The sequence below is a fragment of the Hermetia illucens genome, chromosome 4 (assembly GCF_905115235.1).
Source record: "Hermetia illucens chromosome 4, iHerIll2.2.curated.20191125, whole genome shotgun sequence".
NCBI classification, from domain to species: Eukaryota; Metazoa; Arthropoda; class Insecta; order Diptera; family Stratiomyidae; genus Hermetia; species Hermetia illucens.
This window is the reverse complement of record NC_051852.1, coordinates 96195632-96215405: the sequence shown is the minus strand read 5'-3', so window position 1 is coordinate 96215405 and position 19774 is coordinate 96195632. Positions and strand designations below refer to the sequence as shown.

General features: G+C 38.6%; 1 protein-coding gene across 11 annotated transcripts in view; it reads right to left on the bottom strand.

Moving 5' to 3' along the window:
* The window catches only part of LOC119655677 (protein 4.1 homolog), a 127348-nt gene that overhangs the window by 47802 nt on the left and 59772 nt on the right, over window positions 1-19774 (bottom strand). The window contains exon 1 of one of the 11 annotated variants that reach the window (XM_038061669.1): window positions 16367-16440. The exons of the other annotated variants lie outside the window; for them this stretch is intronic. The gene's annotated coding sequence lies outside the window, so the exon portion shown is untranslated. Of the gene's footprint in view, window positions 1-16366; window positions 16441-19774 lie in introns of those variants that run through there. 11 annotated transcript variants of the gene reach the window in all.

Here is a 19774-nt window from a genome sequence, read left to right as displayed (position 1 = left end):
AGGAAAAGTTTGGTGTATCTAGCAGCATTTAGGCTCTGCCATTTGTCATTGTGGGAAGCTTGTTCCCAGTCGTTGAAGACAGCCTTAGCCAATGCTACTGATACTCCAATTACTGGTTCCGATCCTTGCCTTGAGGAAATTGACCCCTCTTTCGTTAAAGCATCCGAAAATTCATTTGCCTCTATGCCACAGTAACCAGGTACCCAGAGTAGTTCTACCGTATTGAATCTAGAGATAGAGTTCAAACGGTTCCTGCATTCCAGCCCATAAGCTGTAAGAGCTTGTTTCATCTTTACCTCTACATGTTTATTTCAAAGAAGCTTCCTATCTAGAGTGGCTCCCAGATATTTCACTTCTTTGGAGAGTTGAATTGTAGTACCCCTCATCACAGGGAGGCAAAATCCACCTAGTTTTCTCCTTTCTGTGAACAATACCATTGTGGTTCTTTTGGATTAACTGAAAGACAATGCCTGAGACCGTTCCAAGATCCCGATCAACAGCAAGCACAGCCACGCCATCAGCATAAGCTTGAGCGTGTATTGGCAAATTTCGCAGTTCGTATAATAGTGAGTCGATCAGCATACTCCACAGAAGTGGCGACAGCACACCTCTTTGGAGCAGCCTTTCATTGTTTTTGGTGTTAGGTAGCGATCGACACCCACTTCAGCACACAGCAATCTCGTTAGTATAGCATGGATCCACTTAATTAAAGCATCATCAACATCATGGGCTCTGGCGGCATCACAAAGTTTTTGAAAGGGCGCACAGTCAAACGCCCCTTCAACGTTCGCGCACACCTCAACCACGTACTCACCCTTCAGAGTTGCATCCTCTATCTGAGCAAGACATCCTCGAAAAATATTTCTTAGAGGTTGCTTTAAGTGCTTCATACCCTCCTTTAGCATTGCTGAATAGATGCCATCCATGCCGGAGGCTTTGAAATGTTTAAAGGACAGTGTGGCCATTGGTAACAACCGCTTTCGCAGTGTTCCAATTTGCTTTGCAACACTTGCATGCTGAAGGGGTTGCAAGAACCGTCAACTCTCCCACTACCACTTCTCTAATCCATTCTCCCGGGTGGTGTACTTCCAGGAGGGTCTGTACTGATTCGTCTGGAGCTCGTGAGAGTACCGTCGGGTTTTCTAAGAGAGTCCAATTTGGCCGACTCATCCCTTTTAAGGACTCTGCACAACCTTGAAGTCTCTCTTTCGCCTTCCAGTTCCTTGCAATATGCTCTAAAAGAGTCTCGGTTCGAGCACCTAACGCTGTGAGTTTCGGAAGTTTAACCAGTTTTCGTTCCTATTGCTTTTGCAAGCACGGTTCAGTTGAAAATTACTATTTGATTTTTGTAACTCCGGGAGGCACGCAAATGCTGATCACCCTTAATGAACCGTTTACAGAAAGCGCCATCTTATATGAACTTATGTAAAAAGACAAGGGGTAACCATTTGTGAACTTTGTCGGCGTTAATTCAAAACCAATTTTCCTGTGGCAATTAAATGGGGATGAGCACTATTCAAAGTCAAATCATGCTATTGCACTTAAATCCATATTATCTTGTCCATAATATTGGGACTTTCTCTTTAGATGAAGGACGTGAGTATGTTTCAAACCCTAACAAGCATTCAAACATTCTAAGGCTTCACTTTTATGAAGGAACGGTAGACGAAACTCCCCCACTTTCATCGTCGACGCACACGATCCCGTCTTATATAGCGATAAGTTTTCGAAATTTATAAGCTCTTAGTTTATAAATCAATCTGTTTCATGCTCCCTAATATCTTTCCTGCTCCACAAGGCAGGAAATACTGTAAGCGACTACTTAACGAGAAAAGCAACATAAATAATCATGACAAACTCCAAATGAAAGCGACGGAATTCGCCAGATTTCGATTGTAGGCATTAAAGGCTTAATTCTATTGCATATTAACGGGGTCTGAATAAAGATTCGACGACGGTGTTGAAACCAATGAGAAATTTATTGATGTACATTTCTAAAAAAATTTCTCATTCATGACTAAGAGATTTAAAACCCAAATTCCACTACTAAAGTGAGAATCCAGAAGACTACCGAAATATAACTTTATTTGATGAAAATTGTTTTCCACACAACAATTTTGAAATGGGAGAACAGCAGGAAGTCAGACGAAACTTAATTTGAGGAGCAGGTAGGATATTACAATAATTCATATCTTAATTTACTGATTTTTCCGATGCATTTTTGAATATGGGGGTGAGTTCTGTTGAGATCTGTTGATTTCATTCATTTGTAAACTGGATCTTTTCTCAAGAATTTTTACATCCAGCTGGTTAAATAACAATCTGAGTTTACTATTTTACCAATTTAGAGGTAATCCACGGAAAAAAATTGATTTGCATTCCGAGAAACTGATGCCGATTTCTGGACCTCGGAACTGAATTATGGGGCTCACACCCCTTCTTAGTTTAATTTAGGATCTCGCGTCCTGCTCTAGTACAGAGACGGGGAGCTTCGCGGGTGGCGTCTGCGTACCACACTGTCTCTGAACCGGCCGTGTTCGTGATCGCGGGAGTGATACCCGTTGCCCTTCTTGTTAAGGAGCGCCAAGCCATATACAAGCGCAAAGGAGATGAGCCAAGGGAAGTTGTTGTTCGTGAAGAACGGCAATGCACTCTAGACGAGTGGCAGCTCTCTTGGCAAAATGAAACTAGAGGCAGATGGACTACGCGACTCATCGGCAACTCAGTTGCGTGGTTGAATCGGAAGCATGGTGAGACTATTTCCTTACTCAGTTTTTAAGTGGACATGCAGGTTTTCAGTCTTACCTGCACAAGATTGGAAAGGCGCGACCTCCAGATTGTGTGTTTTGCAATGGAGTTGCGTCGTCCATCACAGTTTTTTTTTCTTGTGGAGAGTGGGATGGACCACATTCTCGAAGAGATGCTGAGGAATGCTGACAAGTAGAGCCGTGTTGCCCATTACGTTCGGATCCATCTCGTGCTAAGAAGATAGAGCTCGACCGGTGGAGGAGCCGGATGGCAGGGGGTTCCTCGAACTGACAGTTCCATTCCTCCTGTCCCCTCCCGTTGGTGAAAGGAATTCCCTAATTTGAAGGCTCCGCAAGACGAGAAAGTTCGGAGACTAGACCGAAGTAATATGACAAACGAATCCAGGCTAGCTCTCTGACGATGGGTAGGTGTTTAGTTGGTGGTCCGACGACGTACCGAACCGTGAATCCAACACTGTGCATAAATGCATTCACCTAACCTACCAAAAAAGATGGTACCCCAAACCTAGCTCTCAATATTACAGTGTTATACACCAACAAAGGGGATGAGGACTACTCGGGGGAAGGCTTCCTAAAGGTGGTCTTGGAATGCCAAGGCGGGCGCTGTGGTAACACCTTGCTGGGATATAGAAGGAAACACGTTCTTAGAGACCGTGAAGTCAATAGTGAGTTTGTGGATTGTACAACTTCCACCGCCGTATCATTGACAAGCAAAGAGCCTCCTATAAATTCAGTTGGACTTCTACTGGCTGCCAACGTATATTTAATCAGAGTGACCAGCAATAGATTTTGGGTAATATCGGCGTCGAAAAAGATCATTACTACTGCGTGGCGGACAATTGGAGTTATATTGTATGCGTTGCAAAAAAAATAGTTAAGATTATTCTAGAACACATCAAAGAATACCTCGAAAGCTTGATCAACAGAGAGAGGATGCTCTTACACTGACCATATTGATACCTTGCGATTCGCTTTGGAACAGTGTACAAAGTTGAGATCGTTCACTTCATCTGCTCTTCATTGAGTTCGAGAAAGCTTTGATAAGGGTGCATCTGGTGTGTTCCACACAGGAGGTGCATTGCAAAAAACGGGCACAATGCCAAGCTTACATTGAAGTAAAATCTCAAAGTAGCTAGAAGTAAAAGAAGGTTTTGGAAGGATTGCATCCTATCATTAATACTATTCTTTCTCGTCACCCGTAACATCTTTCATGTTGCCTTGTCCGGAGACTGTGGAGGGCTTCAATAGATCATGACATCTTTTCTCAAGCATCTCTGTTGATGACACCGGATCTTCAAACTTCGCTAAAATGCTCCGGATTTGAGAAGGACTGAATGTAAAACAGAATTGGATTGAATATAAATACCAACTAAATCAAAGTGATCAGCCTGATTGATCATCGTGCTCTTTCTATTTGTATAATATTAATGGGCAGCATATCGAGTCCATCGAAAAGTTTATATATCAATCGCTCAAAACACTAATAATGGTAAATCCGTCTTCGCTGTTTTGCCTAAAATCTAGAAAATTCAAGTTGAGGTGATTCTCGTTTTCTCTACACATGCTGCACACCGCATAGAGTGTAACCACGACTGTAACACGAAAACCCGCAGCCTTCGTCAAAACCTGTCTCCACCCTGTCATCGGAGTAGTTTGGCCTAGCCTCGAACGAAGACCTACATCGTAGACATGTTGATTAGAAGGCAAAAGTGACGGTGGGAATGTCACACTTTGAGGAAGAGTGAAAAGCCCATTGCCGACTATATCATGCAGTGGAATCAATAGCCCAGAGTAGCTGACGAGTGGGTCACCCTAAAAGCACTTCATACAGAACAGTAAAACTAAAAGTGTGTTATAGCACTTCATTGAAGGTATGTAACGGTACACTACATGTGTCCATTCACAGCTGAGTCGGCGTTTAGTCACGATAGAAAGCCCCCTGCCACCAATGAGATTTAAACCGCGACCTTCCGCTACAACGTCCCAGTGGTCTAACCGCTGAGTCATCCGGACGGATAACGGTAAGCGTATATAAATTTTACAAAGCTCTACTGAAAAATCGAAATCCCTGCAAGCCCATAAAAACCACTTTTATTTCCCAGAATTAAAGGATTGTATAGGATATATTTCTATCATTTCTGTTAATAATAATCGTTGGCGGAACAATCCAATTGGATCAGGGCCTTGAAGTGTGCTAGAGCACTTCATTCAATACCGTAACGGTACACTACAGTACACTGCAGGAGGCAGTGCGGTCAGCATTGCGCTCGTCCAAGATTATTACCCTGATTTGACTCTCCGATACAAATCCCAATGTCATCAGCGAGATTTGAACCGCGACCTTCCGTACGACAACCTTGCGGGACATTAATACTAACTTCACATTCCGAGATTCTCAAGTGCTTACAATGCAAACATTTATTCAGGTATACTTATTGACTCTGACTGGCCAGTTAGCTATGAAACCCTCATCTGTATATGAATAGAACATGTGTCTATTTTCCAAGCTCCCTTATACGAATTATGTACGGTGTCCATGATTATGAATAGAAATGAACACAAATTAAATTCTTGCTTTTCAAATATCCCGATATAAATCCAATTAAAAATCCATACAACGAAAGCGTTGGACTAACTTAAACTATAGACTATTTCTCTACTTTTCACTGGCTGATGCACCAGCCAGCTGTGAATTTTCAGAACCGGTCGTCATTTCCATTATTCAGCGCACCAGCTCATGTATATAAGCCTATGCGCCCAATTCAAAATGTAATCACATTAAAAATTAAATAGCAATAGCAAATTTCACAGGCAGTTAACAAAAGAAAGTTCATTCCTGTGAAGTCATTGTGCGTAAGCTGTTGTCTACCTTACGCATGAACCTATCCATGTTCCTTTTACTTCGTAGTCTCTTTTCAACGAAAATTGTAGTAACGAAATTATAGAATCATTATTTCCGGTGAGAATAAGACCACACCAGTTGTCTGTAGTGGAAAATCGTTTTCAGGGAAACTGAAATAATTCACATTATAGAAAATTACAGAAACTAATTTTCCTCTTTGTTTGAAGCTGACGCGTTTTTTTTTAATGACATGTCATATTTTTAACCAAGAAACTCCACATGGATTTCAGGGCCTAAATAGATTTGCTGCTTTCCTAAACTTGACATTACATTTGTGCGCAGAGGATATAATTTCATTGCTGGTAGCAACTGTGTTGTTACTGCTTAAAAATTTCCCAAACGTCCATCATGAAACGAAAGTATACAGCGATGTATGTGGATAAGTGCTTTGAGTAATATTTAATGTAGATATTTAGCAGATCAAATTCCAATGTGGCTGAGTAATGCAAAATTTGTAAAGTGCGGAACTCTTAAACCTTAAAATGAGGCATGAAGTCTAGTTTATAATGAGCTAATATGAATTTATTACGGTAAGGATTGATATCAATTACATTTTACCAAATTCCACGAACTTGCTTCACAGAACAAAATGACCTATAAAAATGAAAGTTTACCAAGGAGTAATCTCCGAAGTCTGCAAGTTTTTATACTCAAACTCTTATCAGGTACCGGAAATGGACGGTTGCAACATCCCCTCAGCTATGTTATCCCTGTAACTTCTCTCCATTTATGGTGACGTTCTTCTCCCCCAGGCCATTTATCACAGCAGCAAATCGAAAAACTTTGTAGTAATTCCATTATCATTTCAAGTGGATGAATTATGTCATCGCTTGATATAAACCCACATAAACAAAAATAAGAATGAAATCAACAGAAGCCGGTCAGCAGCGTTATTTATACAAACATTTAATTCAAAGTGCCGGTAATCAGTCCAAAATGGACTAATAAAAAATTGCCAGTGTGACATTGACCAAATTTTATACGTGAAATTGTATTTGTACATCAACCAAGCAATCCACTTGATGAAATAGACAATGTTCAAGTTTTGTTTGATCAAACGAGATGATGTCAACTTGGAAACTGGAAGGCCATTCAAAAGACTGCATTAGATCACATCAAAGCACTAGCATCTCTGCACAGAAATCAAATAGATAACATTTTCAATGGAGCAGATAATTTACGAGGAATATTCATTCAGAATTTATTGCAGTCTGTTTGATTAAATTTTACTAGTATAATAGTCATACATTTTATGGGATCGGAGCTAAATAGATGCCCTCAGTCCAAGATATGAATAGAAAAAATATAAGTGTCTAAATTCCTTTAACCCATTTATTTATTTCTAAATCAAATTGAAGATAGAGACCAGATAAAAATACTAAGCAGTCATGGAACTTTGTTGCGTAACTTATAGTTTTGAATTTAGTGGTGAATATGACTTATACAGGTCAAATATTTTTATTAATGACAAGCATCTCTTCTATGACTTCATCACGGCTTGATAGGTATTACCGTGCTGCGGAAAAAACTCATCAAGTTTGATTCTTTGACTGTGCCTTTGTGAGAGTATGATAGAACACTTTTGTAAGTATTTGATTACAGAATTTGACCCTGAGATAACGTACATACAGTGATTTCAAAAACTGATCGTGATTTTTGGATTTTTATTTTGAAACTTAATAGTAAAAAAACTAGTCAAGCTATTTTCTTCAAAAACATTTTATTACGCAGTTAATAAACTAAAAATTTAAAAACAGATCAATTTTCCGTCTTCCACATAAACAAAAATCAGAAGGGAACTGCATGAACTCAATCAATATTTTGTGGCTTCACGCTATTATTCAGTATTATCCCCTTTTGTCTATAATCATCGGTCTAAGCCTGCCTTAACAATGAACTCCAGAGATCCCGATTTTGTGTCGAGGTCCACCAGTTCCACTTAAAAGCTGTCTGTCCTGGCCTACCCCATCACCCCATCTCAGACAGTGTCTGACTCGTCTTCTTTTTCTACCATATATATTGCCGTTATAGACTTTCTGGGCTAGATGATCCTCATCCATACGAATTAAGTGACCCCCCTACCGCAACCTTTTGAGCCCCATTGGTATTATTCGTAGATTTCGTCATTATATAGACTATGGAATTGTCGATCCACCTGTAGGGGCCCAAAAATTCTCCGGAGGATTCTTCTCTCGAACGCGACCAAGAGTTCGCAGTTTTTCTTATTAAAAACCTAAGTTTCCGAGGAATACATGAGGACTGTAAGTGAGACGTTTCGAACGGAATGGTATTTGTAAGCTAAAATAAGCTCTTTTCCCATAATGCAGCATTTATTCTGTGAGGAATACTCTCAACTAATTTTTAAGATTTTGTGTAAAACAAAACCTTATTAAAATCGGTTTACCTTCTGTCTGTCTCTCCGTCACACGCATTTTTCTCGGAGACGGTTATAGCGATACCAAATTTGGTAAAAAGATGGGAACTATAAACGCTCACGCATGCAGTGAGTTATATCTTTTTAAGTCGAATTTAAGGGAGGGGTACCCATACATGCAGAAGGAGGGTATACATTTTTTTTCATTAAATATAGTCACGTGGTTTGATATCAAATAAAAGGTTTCGATTAGTACTTTTCAAAGCTGGTGTTAGTTTTGATATTTGTTGGAAAGGTGGGAAGTGCGCGGGGTTATCCAACTGAAAAATCTGACTAAAAATCAGGAAGCTGCCACTATATGGTGACTGGACTCCGAAATACTTTCCACACTGATATCTGTTCGAATAAAGTTAATAATAGTATGTTACTATAATTTTTACCAATTCGCTGCAACATCCCCTGGTTGAGATCTTCTTCTTTTTCTTCAGCCTTTATCCCGTTCCCAAACGGGGTCGGCTCGTCGTGATCGGTTTCGCCATTTGGCTTTATCGAATGCCTGATCTGGGTGCAATCTCGAGGCTTTCAAATCCCCATCTAGCGTATCAAGCCACCGTTGTTTAGGTCTGCCTTTTGGTCGTTTACCATCGACTTCGATGTTCAGACCAATCTTGGCAAGTGAATTCTCGTTGGCACGAATTGCGTGACCATACCATCGAAGACGCCTCTCACGCAACTTTTGCACGATCGATGCAACCCCATAACGATCGCGGATATCCTCATTTCGGATGTGATCTAAACGTGTGACGCCACTAGTACAACGTAGCATCCTCGTCTCCATTACCGCAAGACGTCGTTCATGGTTTTTTTTAGTCGGTCAACACTCAGAACCATAGAGAGCGACTGGACGGACGACATTGCGGTAAATTTGAGATTTGAGACGTTCGTTGATACGTCGATCACAAAGAACACCAGCTGTGGAACGCCACTTCATCTAGGTTGCGTTAATGCGTGAAGCAATTTCATAACGCAGTTCTCCATTGGCTGATAGCGTTGACCCGAGGTATTTAAATCGCTCAGTTCTGGGCACTGGTTGAGATCTCAGGATAAAATTCAACTGATACTTTTAATCGCGAAAATTTGCAAATACCACCTTACTTTTTTCATCCAAGAATTATAAAATAATCAAATAATCAAGCCATTTTTAGTCTAAGCTACGAGACTTTTTTCACTTTCAAGCTGCTAAAACAACTGTTTATCAAAGAAGAATCGATTTATAAGTCCCGGCATGTAGGTGCAGCAACTCCAAGAACTCAGGTCTTTCATTATTATAGATACTGTCAACAGTCTTCCGCCCGCGCGTTCGCAGTCATTTGTGAAACTGAAAACGTCTTCCAGACGCACAATTTGCGAATTCTTTGTTGAAGAAAACAGCTGCATATGAAATGTAGCGTCGTATCCTCTTTATCACATTGCCGACATAGAGCATAGATTTTCAACCGCCGGAAGGAATTTAAAGTTCTCGAGTCGACTGCAACAACCCTTGAAACTTCATTCTTCCGAGGAAATTTCATAGCGAATGATGTGACGCCAAATGCTGACTCTGGACCTACCATTATGAAGCGAAATCCTAGGCGAACCAACCATTCATCTTCATTACCAGCGATATCCAGGTGCCCTGGCACCCACATAAAGAATATTTCGTTCAGTCGGCCGAGTTTCAGCATCAACTGATCGCAACTTAACACAAACTGGCTTAATATGATGCTGCTGTTTAGTTTTGATAACACTGCTTAATTGAGGTCTTATCTGTCGCAGTTCTACAGCACCAGAACAATCTGCCGGACTCCCGATATTAATCATGGATCTGATGCTTCTATATTAGCTTGAAATCGAGATGTACCCCTAAATATTTGACTGTTTGTAGCAGCTGAATTTCCTCCGTGATAAGCGTGCTCATCTAACATTTCTAGTAAACATTAACAAAATCCGCCTGCCTCCGAATGCGGCCAAGAGTTCGCAATTCTTCTTGTTAAGAACCCAAGTCTCCGAGGAATACATGAGGACTGGCAAGATCATTGTCTTGTACAATAAGAGGTTTGACCCTATGGTGAGACGTTTCGAGCGGAACAGTTTTTGTAAACTGAAACTGTTGGCTGACAACAACCGTGCGCGGATTTCATCATCGTAGCTGTTATTAGGAAATTTGCTAGGCTATATGTTTAGTGGAATAATATGGTTTGAACTCTCAACTTTGTTTCAATTGGAGCACGGTTTTAAAGAGAATATAGGGGTTTTACAGCCGAATATTTTCCCTTATTCAATAGAAATCAACCGTTATTCCAGGCAAAGGTAAAACAAAAATTCCCAGAATTGGAAGAAATCCGAAGTCTGTCCCTAACGTACTTACAATCCAGATCACCTATCATTTTACTATGATCTTTCCGATCAACATTTTTCAAAAGATCCAAATCATGTATCAATTTGCTTTGACTTTTGCGAACGTCAAATTTCGTCGATAGTTAGCCTCTCAATATCGTACTCCGAGTTTGAATTCCGATTGCGTCATTAATGTTTGTCTCGCCACTGTGGGCTTAACACTTGCACAGCATAGTGTGGCGTCAATAAAAAAAAACAGTAGGAAAAGAGATGTGTTAATGTGCCACTTAAGGCAAAAGAAGATCTTGTGTTTTAATAGTTATACTCACTTTAAAGCTCGTTTCGTTTAAAATATTTTTGTTTCGGAATCTTAAATAAAGTGAAATATTTAACAGACTTTAAATAAGCAAGGGACAAATAATAATTCCGACAACTTTATGTAACAGACGTTAAAGCAAAATCAAGAAAGGAAAAAAATGTAATGGAAGGAGCCAACATGATCGCTGCAATTTGCCTCAAAAAATTCAATATGGATACATTGTTTTGGGCAAGTTCTTCTGTGTTCTAAAGAATAATGTCAGGATTCTAAGACCGTCGATGAGTGATCGTATGGTTATAGATATCATCTATAAGATTTGAGAGTTTTGTTTATACATGCATAAGTAAAGTTAATAATAAAGAGATTTGAGAATTTGCTTTCCATCCCCTTAAGTTTATCCTTGATCCTATATTAATATAGGCATTAATATGAGGTATCATACTAGAAAGTTTGGTGGGAATCTTACTATTATTAAGAACTTGGCATATAAATTAATCCCTAGCTGCAATAATAATTACCAAGCTGAAGTTGGTAATCGGCTTATACAATAATTCCATGAAATTCTTCCTCATCCCCAGTTGCTTCTAACCACTAATTTTAAAGTAATGATAAGTTTCTACCTTTCTGTATAAGGAAGTCTTCTACGGGGGTATTTTAAATTTAAATTTACCGACATACGAGTAGTGGAGTAATCCGTTCATTCCACCTCTATAGATTTGGCAGAGAGTACATCTAGAATGATTTCTCACGAGGAATATGCCAGTGAGGTTCATAGCTTGTAATGATGCAAAATTGAAGCGTGTTATTCCAGCGCATGTGTTTCGATATTGTTCGACGGAACGTGACACTTTGATGATTATCACGGTTCCGCACACGTATTAATGTCCAGGCAGTGGCTATAGTAACTCCAAAATAAGCCCTATTTGTATTAAAAAAAATTGCAAATGTCAGCAGGTAAACTTTCTTCAGAATTTTAAACTAGAATTAGGAACTTCAAGTGAAAACAGAGTCTGCAAAACAAATTCTATCTAATAAATTTCGCCAATATTTATTTCGTGAACTCAGACAACTATATCGATGGATTTATAGAGTATAATAAATATGTAGTAGCTCTAGTCTAGGTAGATACTTCTTCCGATTTCATGCGAATAAAATTAATACGAACCCCAAAGTAATGTATGCACGCACCGGGCATAACTACCTCCTACTAAAAAATCTACTCCTCACGTAATTCGACTTCTCCTCACCGCACCTGCACCCGCTTCTAAAATCCTCTAATCACTATCGATTTGGTGTGCCCTCATACGAACAACTCAAATAACTTCCCTATAATCTTGCATTAAATACTCTCGTCAACCAACTAAACTCAATATCAATATTCTAATGCCACTTCTGTTATACCATCGTAAGTGTAGCCTCATAGAACTAACAATCATCTTCCATCCACTTAAAAGCTTTATCACTGTCAAATCGAATACCATCCTGCGGGCGTAGTTGAAAATGTCGAGTCACACCTTTAAATAAACACATCCACATGACAGCAAGGATGTATAGCCCGATAGGAAAACGCTAGCTTTGTCTACTCTGCACACAGCAACGACAAACTATCAGAGGTATGATTCCTAGGCACAATCCATTCTCTAAAAAAGGTAATTGTTTTCTGGGGAATTGAGTCAAGCAGCTGAAAGGACCCAGTATAAAAGTTTGAATTTTAATCACCCTTTCTCTCCAATTTAGTTTATGTCATAAATCTATTCTATCTTTCATCTTGCGGAAATTATTGCTGTCTAGGGATTCATTTTGGGGAGCTACTCAAAGTGGGTTGTATTATGGAATTCTGGGGCTGAATATGGTAGTTAGTGCAGACGTAGGAAGAGGGTATTATTGAAAATTTGATAGAGAGCTTTTAGTGAACCTTCTGGGATCACTCTTCAAAACCATATGGGAAACCCGATTGAGTGCCCTCTAAAAATGACTATATACCATATATACCATTCATTTAAACGAATAAAGGGCCCAGAAAAGTAAAAGAATCAAAATTATAATCGTATACGTAGTGCAGAAATCATTCACCTTTCAAAGACAGTGGGGTCGCACACTTTTGGCCATTAATTATCTTGAGAGCCATTAGTATATCGACATAAATTTCTTATCCTAAGCTATTGAGAAATTTTATCCTGCCTTCATTAGGGTTGGCTAGGTGTGAGGATCTTTCATAGGTATGATACTGTCCTAATCTTCTGCGCCATACTATCACAGTAAAGCTGTTTCTACACAATATTCACCAGACAAGAAAACTGTAACTGACTTCAAAATGATATTCCGTTAAAATATATTTTTTCGAAGGATTCAAATATTTGCACTTTAAGGCAGCATTCACCTAAAAAGGATACCATTCAATTTACATCTTTTTTTACCTCACAGATTCTATTTTCAGTCTACCATGTCATCACTTCGTACTTCCATAGATAAAATTAAAATGGTCTCATTTGCAATGTACGAGTATACGCACACAGGAAAAATGTAGATATCCGCCTGACAACTTTCAAATTAAAACTTAATGAAGCAGTAAGTATGTAGATGAAATTTCCTTTAAGACGGTTTGACATCAAAGTTTAGTGAATTTAAACCGTAGGAGGTTTTGATAAAGGTATCGCATGTTGAATTGATGGAGATAATCCCTAAGACCCTAAACTTTCATTAATCGAGCCAGAAGAGATGATGAGAGATGGCAAATAGACACTCTATGTATTCATGGTATGTACTATATATTTATGAGAGGTATTATATTATGATGAGAGGTAATACCTTTCGTCTACTTTCCACTTATTGCTAAATTAAAAATCAATCTGTCGTCGTGAACATTCGCCGATATTAATAGTGATTAGGAAATATTTCAACGCCGAACTAAAGGAACTTCAAAGCCCTGTTATTGGAACAACATTCAATTTCAAGCATTACTTACAAACTTGATAGTGCTGGGCAAACTAGTATTTGATCTGTTATCGGCCTTCAAACCGGGAAAACAGACGAACGTCAAGTATTAAGGAGTGTTAAAGTGAAAGAATTCCTTTCCGCCCCGCAATCCAAAAAAAACGGATTAGCTTATCCATCAGCTTTCGAGTAAAACAAGTCGGAAAACGGGAAGCTGGACGCTTCAGGTATAAAAAGTTTTGTGTATTTCTTATATATAGACATTTGAGTGTGCATTTGCCCCATTAGTACGTAGCACGTAACATATTCACATCATATGTGAGAGTATCCACTTTCGGGTGATATTGGCATTCATAGTCTTGAATTTGTAAAGAAACGACAACTTTAACCTTTTATAACTTTGTTAATAATAGTGCGATTTCCACCAAACTTAGTAGGCTCATACACTATATTATAGGCTACATTACTGCACTAAGATAAACTTAAGGGCAGCCAATAACTAAAAATTATAGTAATATACTATTATTAACTTTATTTGAAGGAATATCGGTATGGAAGGTATTTGGGAGCCTAGGCACCATATAGTGGCAGCCTCTTCAATTTTTCAGATTTTCCATTTGGGCAGTTCCTGAGAATGGGCCCGTTAAGTAAATTATCACTTTTGACCCCCACACTCCCCACCTTTCCAACAAATATCACTACTAAAACCAGCTTCGGAAAGTACAAACCCAAGACCTTTCATTTGATACCCCACATGACTATATTTTACACACATCCCTTTTGCATCTACGGGGACGCTCCTCAAATTCGACGTAAAAGGACGTAACTCACTGTATGCTTTCCACCAAATTTGGTCTCAATCGCTATAACCGCCCCCGAGCAAAATGCTTGTCACGGACAGATAGACAAACAGTAAATCGATTTTAATAAGGTTTTGTTTTACACAAAACCTTAAAAAGCAGTTGCCGAATGCAATCAACTCTTTCAAAGTGATGTTTTAAATATTCGTATTTATTTCTCTGTGAGAATCAAATGAGAGCACTAAGTCGCGAGTCGATTTAAAATTGGAAATTTGAAGCTTTACACAAATGCCGAAGAGAAAAAATTCGACAATCATGAAATGTTAGTAAACCAAAGACGTTCATACTTTTCATAGGTAAGTAATTAGGCAAAGCTATCTATAAATTTTTGCTTCTAGAGGACGAATTTTTTTTTTTACAATTTTGACCTACTATAACTTTATTAGTAATAGTAAGGTTCGCACCAAACTCTCAGTATCAACAGTATCATACTTCATATTGAATCCTATATACTGGCAATTTTTACGGATTTAGGATGAACTAAGGGAGGTTCACAGCATACATAATAATATACTATTATCAACCTTATTTGACCATATATCGAAACGGGGAATATTTTGAGGTCTAGATACGATGTGCATGGAGCATCATCATTTTTTTGGTTGGTTGGTTTTTTAGATTGGATAGTTTTTGAGTCTACCTTCATCGAGGTCGATCTTGCGGCGAGATTTTGAGCTGCACATTAATGAAGACAAGAGGAAGTATACGATGGCAATGTCAGCACCAAAGAACAAAGAACCAACAACATCGAATCGCACTGGTCAAACGAAATCAATAAAGATAGGAGTTTACAACTTTAAGATCGTTGAAAATTTCTCCTATCTACAGTCGAAAATGACAACCGATAACAGCTATGACGATGAAATCCACGTACGGTTGTTGGCTGCGAACAGAGCTTATTTCAGCTTACAAAAACGTTTCCCCATAGAATCAAAGCTCTTACTGTACAAGACTATGATCTTGCTAGTCCTTATGTATTCCACTTGGGCTTTTAGCAAGAAAAAGATTTCTTTGAAGAATTTTTGGCCCCCTACATGAGGATGGACGATTCAGTAGCTTACATAACGAGGAAATTTATGAGCGATACTATGACCGACGATGGGCGCTCATTGCCGTAAGTTCGACTCATGATACGGCTTGAATGTCGATAGTCATATAAAAAAAGTAAAATAATACGAAAAAGAGATTGTGGGGACTTCTTCAAAGCAATGAACTAGAGATAGTCTAGGTTTTTTGGTCGCTTGTCAATATGCACTAGGTGATGATGAAGTAATAATCAAATTTCGAGCGGGAATCCAGATTATATTGCACTTTCCTTAAAAAATTTAGAAATGATAAGCATGAGGCATTTTTGTAATACAATGGCAGCCGGAATAATAAAATAATCGTCTAGAGTTTGTAGCAAATTTGCGTCTTTCTTTTATCCCATTAAGAGAATGATACATACCGTAGCAGAGCAGTACTTATATATCAAGGTAAATTAAATTTTCGTGTATTTCGTCACAGTCAAACAATTTTAATATTAAAAACCGACACTTTCCTAAGAAAAAAGTGAGTCAAATCTTGGCAAACTCCCCCACTCCACATGACACTTGCACCATAAACAGCAAACACGAACAATAGTAACTTTATTACACGAGAAATGTGAACAAAATTAAAGCGCACATTTTCGTAGTATGAAAACCAACAAAAATGAACGCCGAAAGGCGATCTTAAGTCACATTTCCGATATATACATTCACACATATTGTCACCGTAAAATTACACCATTGCCCATCAATTCTCACCTCTATCTTAATCTAATATCCAGGTAATGTTGAATTGCGTACTTACAAAATTAACAGCATGAATACGACTACGTATGTGATAAAAAACGCGTATTACTTTCGCGGACATTAAACATTCCTATATAATGCATTTACAGACAAAAAATTCCTATTGCAAATATCAACGCATTGCAAACGCCTTTTTATCTTATCAAACTGAATAACAAGGAAAAAAGTAGATTCCACTTTGTGATAGTGTTCAATGTCCGATTGGTTGTATTTCATGGACAAACATTAACAGGTGAATAATGGTCAATGCCGACATTCGCCTCATTTTTATCAGAACTGATTCATTCACAGTTTCAAATCAATATTTGATAATTCTACTAAAAAAGTGAATTCGGTAGATTAGTCGAAAAAAATACGGTAGTTGAACTTTTTGCGGTGAAATCATGCCAAGAAATAATCACACCGACTCGTAACGGATTAGAGCATTTTCACCTATTTTGCTAGCATACTGACTCACCGCATAATGAGAAAACTTATTTTTTTTCATACATAGACATCGACAAGCCTCTGAATATGCTTAGACCAAGCCTCTGAAAATGCTGGGATCAGGCCTCTCAGGCTGGGGCTGGGTAATTGAATGATTGTAAGATCCATAGTAAAAATCAATGAAAACTAGGAACACCGAGATGATACGCTTAATTTTTCAATTGGATTTATAACTATCATGGTTTCTAGATAAAAAAAACCGATACAAGTAGCGTATTGAACTTCTAAAATTTGTAGGTGTTGCCGCCAGATTCTTGAAAAACTTGCGGTAACGTGTAATCAACATGATATATAATACAATAGATAGAGGATGGAAAACTTAATGAAATTAAGGTCAACTAAGAAGATGAGAGGCTTACTGATATTAAGGTCGACTGTTTTCACAAATCTCAAGTCTGTTTACTTTTAATCTAACAAGTTTTCTTTAATTTTATTAAAAGTGCCCTTTTGTGTCATCCACATTGATGACAAGAAAACGCCGATTGTAACTATTCAGATACAATTGCTAGACGGGACCTGGAAAAGGAAGATTTCTTTTTTCTTTTTTTTAAACTTCTTAGAATATATTTCACAGGGCTCCGTACTGAGCCCACTACTGTGGGACATCATGTACAATGATGCACTTAACCTTCCGATCCTGGTGGAGGCCACAGTGGTGGGTTACATCGACGACATAGCGAAGCATACCAAAGATGCTAAATTGCACTCAAGCGACGCAATCAGTGCTATTAAGGCTTGGTTAGAGAGTGTTGAACTGGAACTTATGGAGGAAAAGAGGAAGCGATCCTGATCACTAAGCGTCGCAAGAGAAATTACCCTCCTACTGGAATATATATCATCGCTTCCAAGCTGGCCACCAAATATCTGGGAGAGTTGATAGATGAAAATTTCAATTTTAAGCAGCACATAGAGTATACTTGCGAACAAGCATCCACCACAAGCAAGAATGATGCCGAATAAAAGAGGACCGCGGCATACTTGCATGTGTGGCATGAGCGGCTGGAGAGATCAATTATAATCTCAAACAGTTTCCCACCGGCCGTGGAAAAGTCAATACCCATATAGGTTTAAATTTGACACCACACCTGATTGTTGCGATGGAGTCTCAGAATGTCCAAGGTTTCTGAAAGAAAAGAGGAAACTCTAGGTGAAGTGCTATAACTAGAAAATTTGGTGTGGAGAATGATAGTTTGCCAGGAGGATTGGGATGCGATCAAATCCATGATGGCAGCATTCCAGGATAAACTCCGAACAGAGGTTACGAATGCCACCGATAGAAGAAAGGAGATCTAGCTGCCCGTGATGTAATAACTAATAGTGGTTCCGCGGTGTGGGTTGAAGTTTATTTCAGTGAAACCTTAAAAATTGATTTCTTGAGTCTACTGATATGATTTCCCTCCTTGAACAAGAAAACAAGAACTAGATTGGATCTGTAACGGATCTCTTTGCGAAGCATCTAGAAAGTACCTTCCCACCAAATGTCTAGAAACCTAACGCAAGCTCAAAAAGTTCATCATTACTCAATACGTCATGTAAAACTAAATGAGTCGAGGATACAAAACAAATGTGTTTCCTGATAAGACCCCTGGCTATGAACTCATTGCAGGGAGAATATGAAAAGAATTTTAAAGTCGTTTGAGGCGGATCTTCACATCGTTTGTATTGCACATTCTTGCAAGCGATCCACTACTCATCACCAGTTATCATCTTTTTCAGAAAAGGATTATTTTCTTAAAGTGAACAGCATACCGCAGACGATAGTACACGCCGCCAAAAAAGTTTCTTTGGATTCACAAGGAATCAGAATATGCTGCTTTAGGTGCAAGTGAAGACTTTTTTACTAGCCTTACTTTTTACTAGAATGTTTAGCGTTTTGTAACATGGGTTTGACTTTGAGTATCTTTAAACTTGCTGAAGAATTTTTCGAGATTCTAAAATCTTATATATCTGAGCGACTATCTAGCATGAAATACGAAAGAAGACCATCCGAATTACAAAAAAAAATGCAGCCGGTGTGCTAACATTGATCTGTTGTATATCAATAACGAAGATAAGTTAAACTAGCGGCACTTGCAAAAGACATGACAATTAATACTGAGGGAGCAATAACGAAATTACCAAGGGCTACTGAGCGCATTGTAGAATTGATCAAGGCATGGACAGATAAACTGAACTTAATGTAAATCAACTCCTAAACTTTATTAACAAAAAGTTGGTCCAGTCAAAGTCATCATCGACGGTCAAAACGTGCCACAGGTAAATTAAGTTAAATATTTAGGTTTGAAAGACGATGCTAAATTCAACCGGGAAAAATATCTTCTGAAAAAAGTAGGGTTAAATACAAATACTGACATCTGCCAGGTTGTTGGGAAGGAGTTTCTAGCCTGTTATCGAAAACAACTTTATAAACAGGGGCTTATGCGGGACAGCCAATTTTACAATAACCCTACCCAAGGTGCTGGGGTTAATTACAAGGTCTTTTCTCCACAAAAGTAAAAAGCGAAATAAATATGCGGACGAAGATGCTGAATGGCAAAAAACTCAGCTGTAGCTAAAACCATATTTCGATGTCAGTGAATAAAATCTCACACTCAGCGCACGTTAAACGCGGAATATTCTTTTGTTTATTTAAAAAAAACACCACTGCACCCCCAGTGCAGGAAGGAATAATTGAATTAATTAAACTTGAAGGTATCGACCAGATAATTCTGGACGATAGCAATGGTAAATACCCGAATCCAAAGACAAGTAGAAATTCAAAGCAGGCTTGACTACAGCAAAAACGGATTTTCTCACCGAAAGAAAATATAGAGAATAACAAGAGAAATGAAACACAGAAAACCGCAGATATGGAAAGAAACAACCAAACATTGGCGAAAAATCAATCAAATGGCACGACATATAACCAACCCCGCAAAGA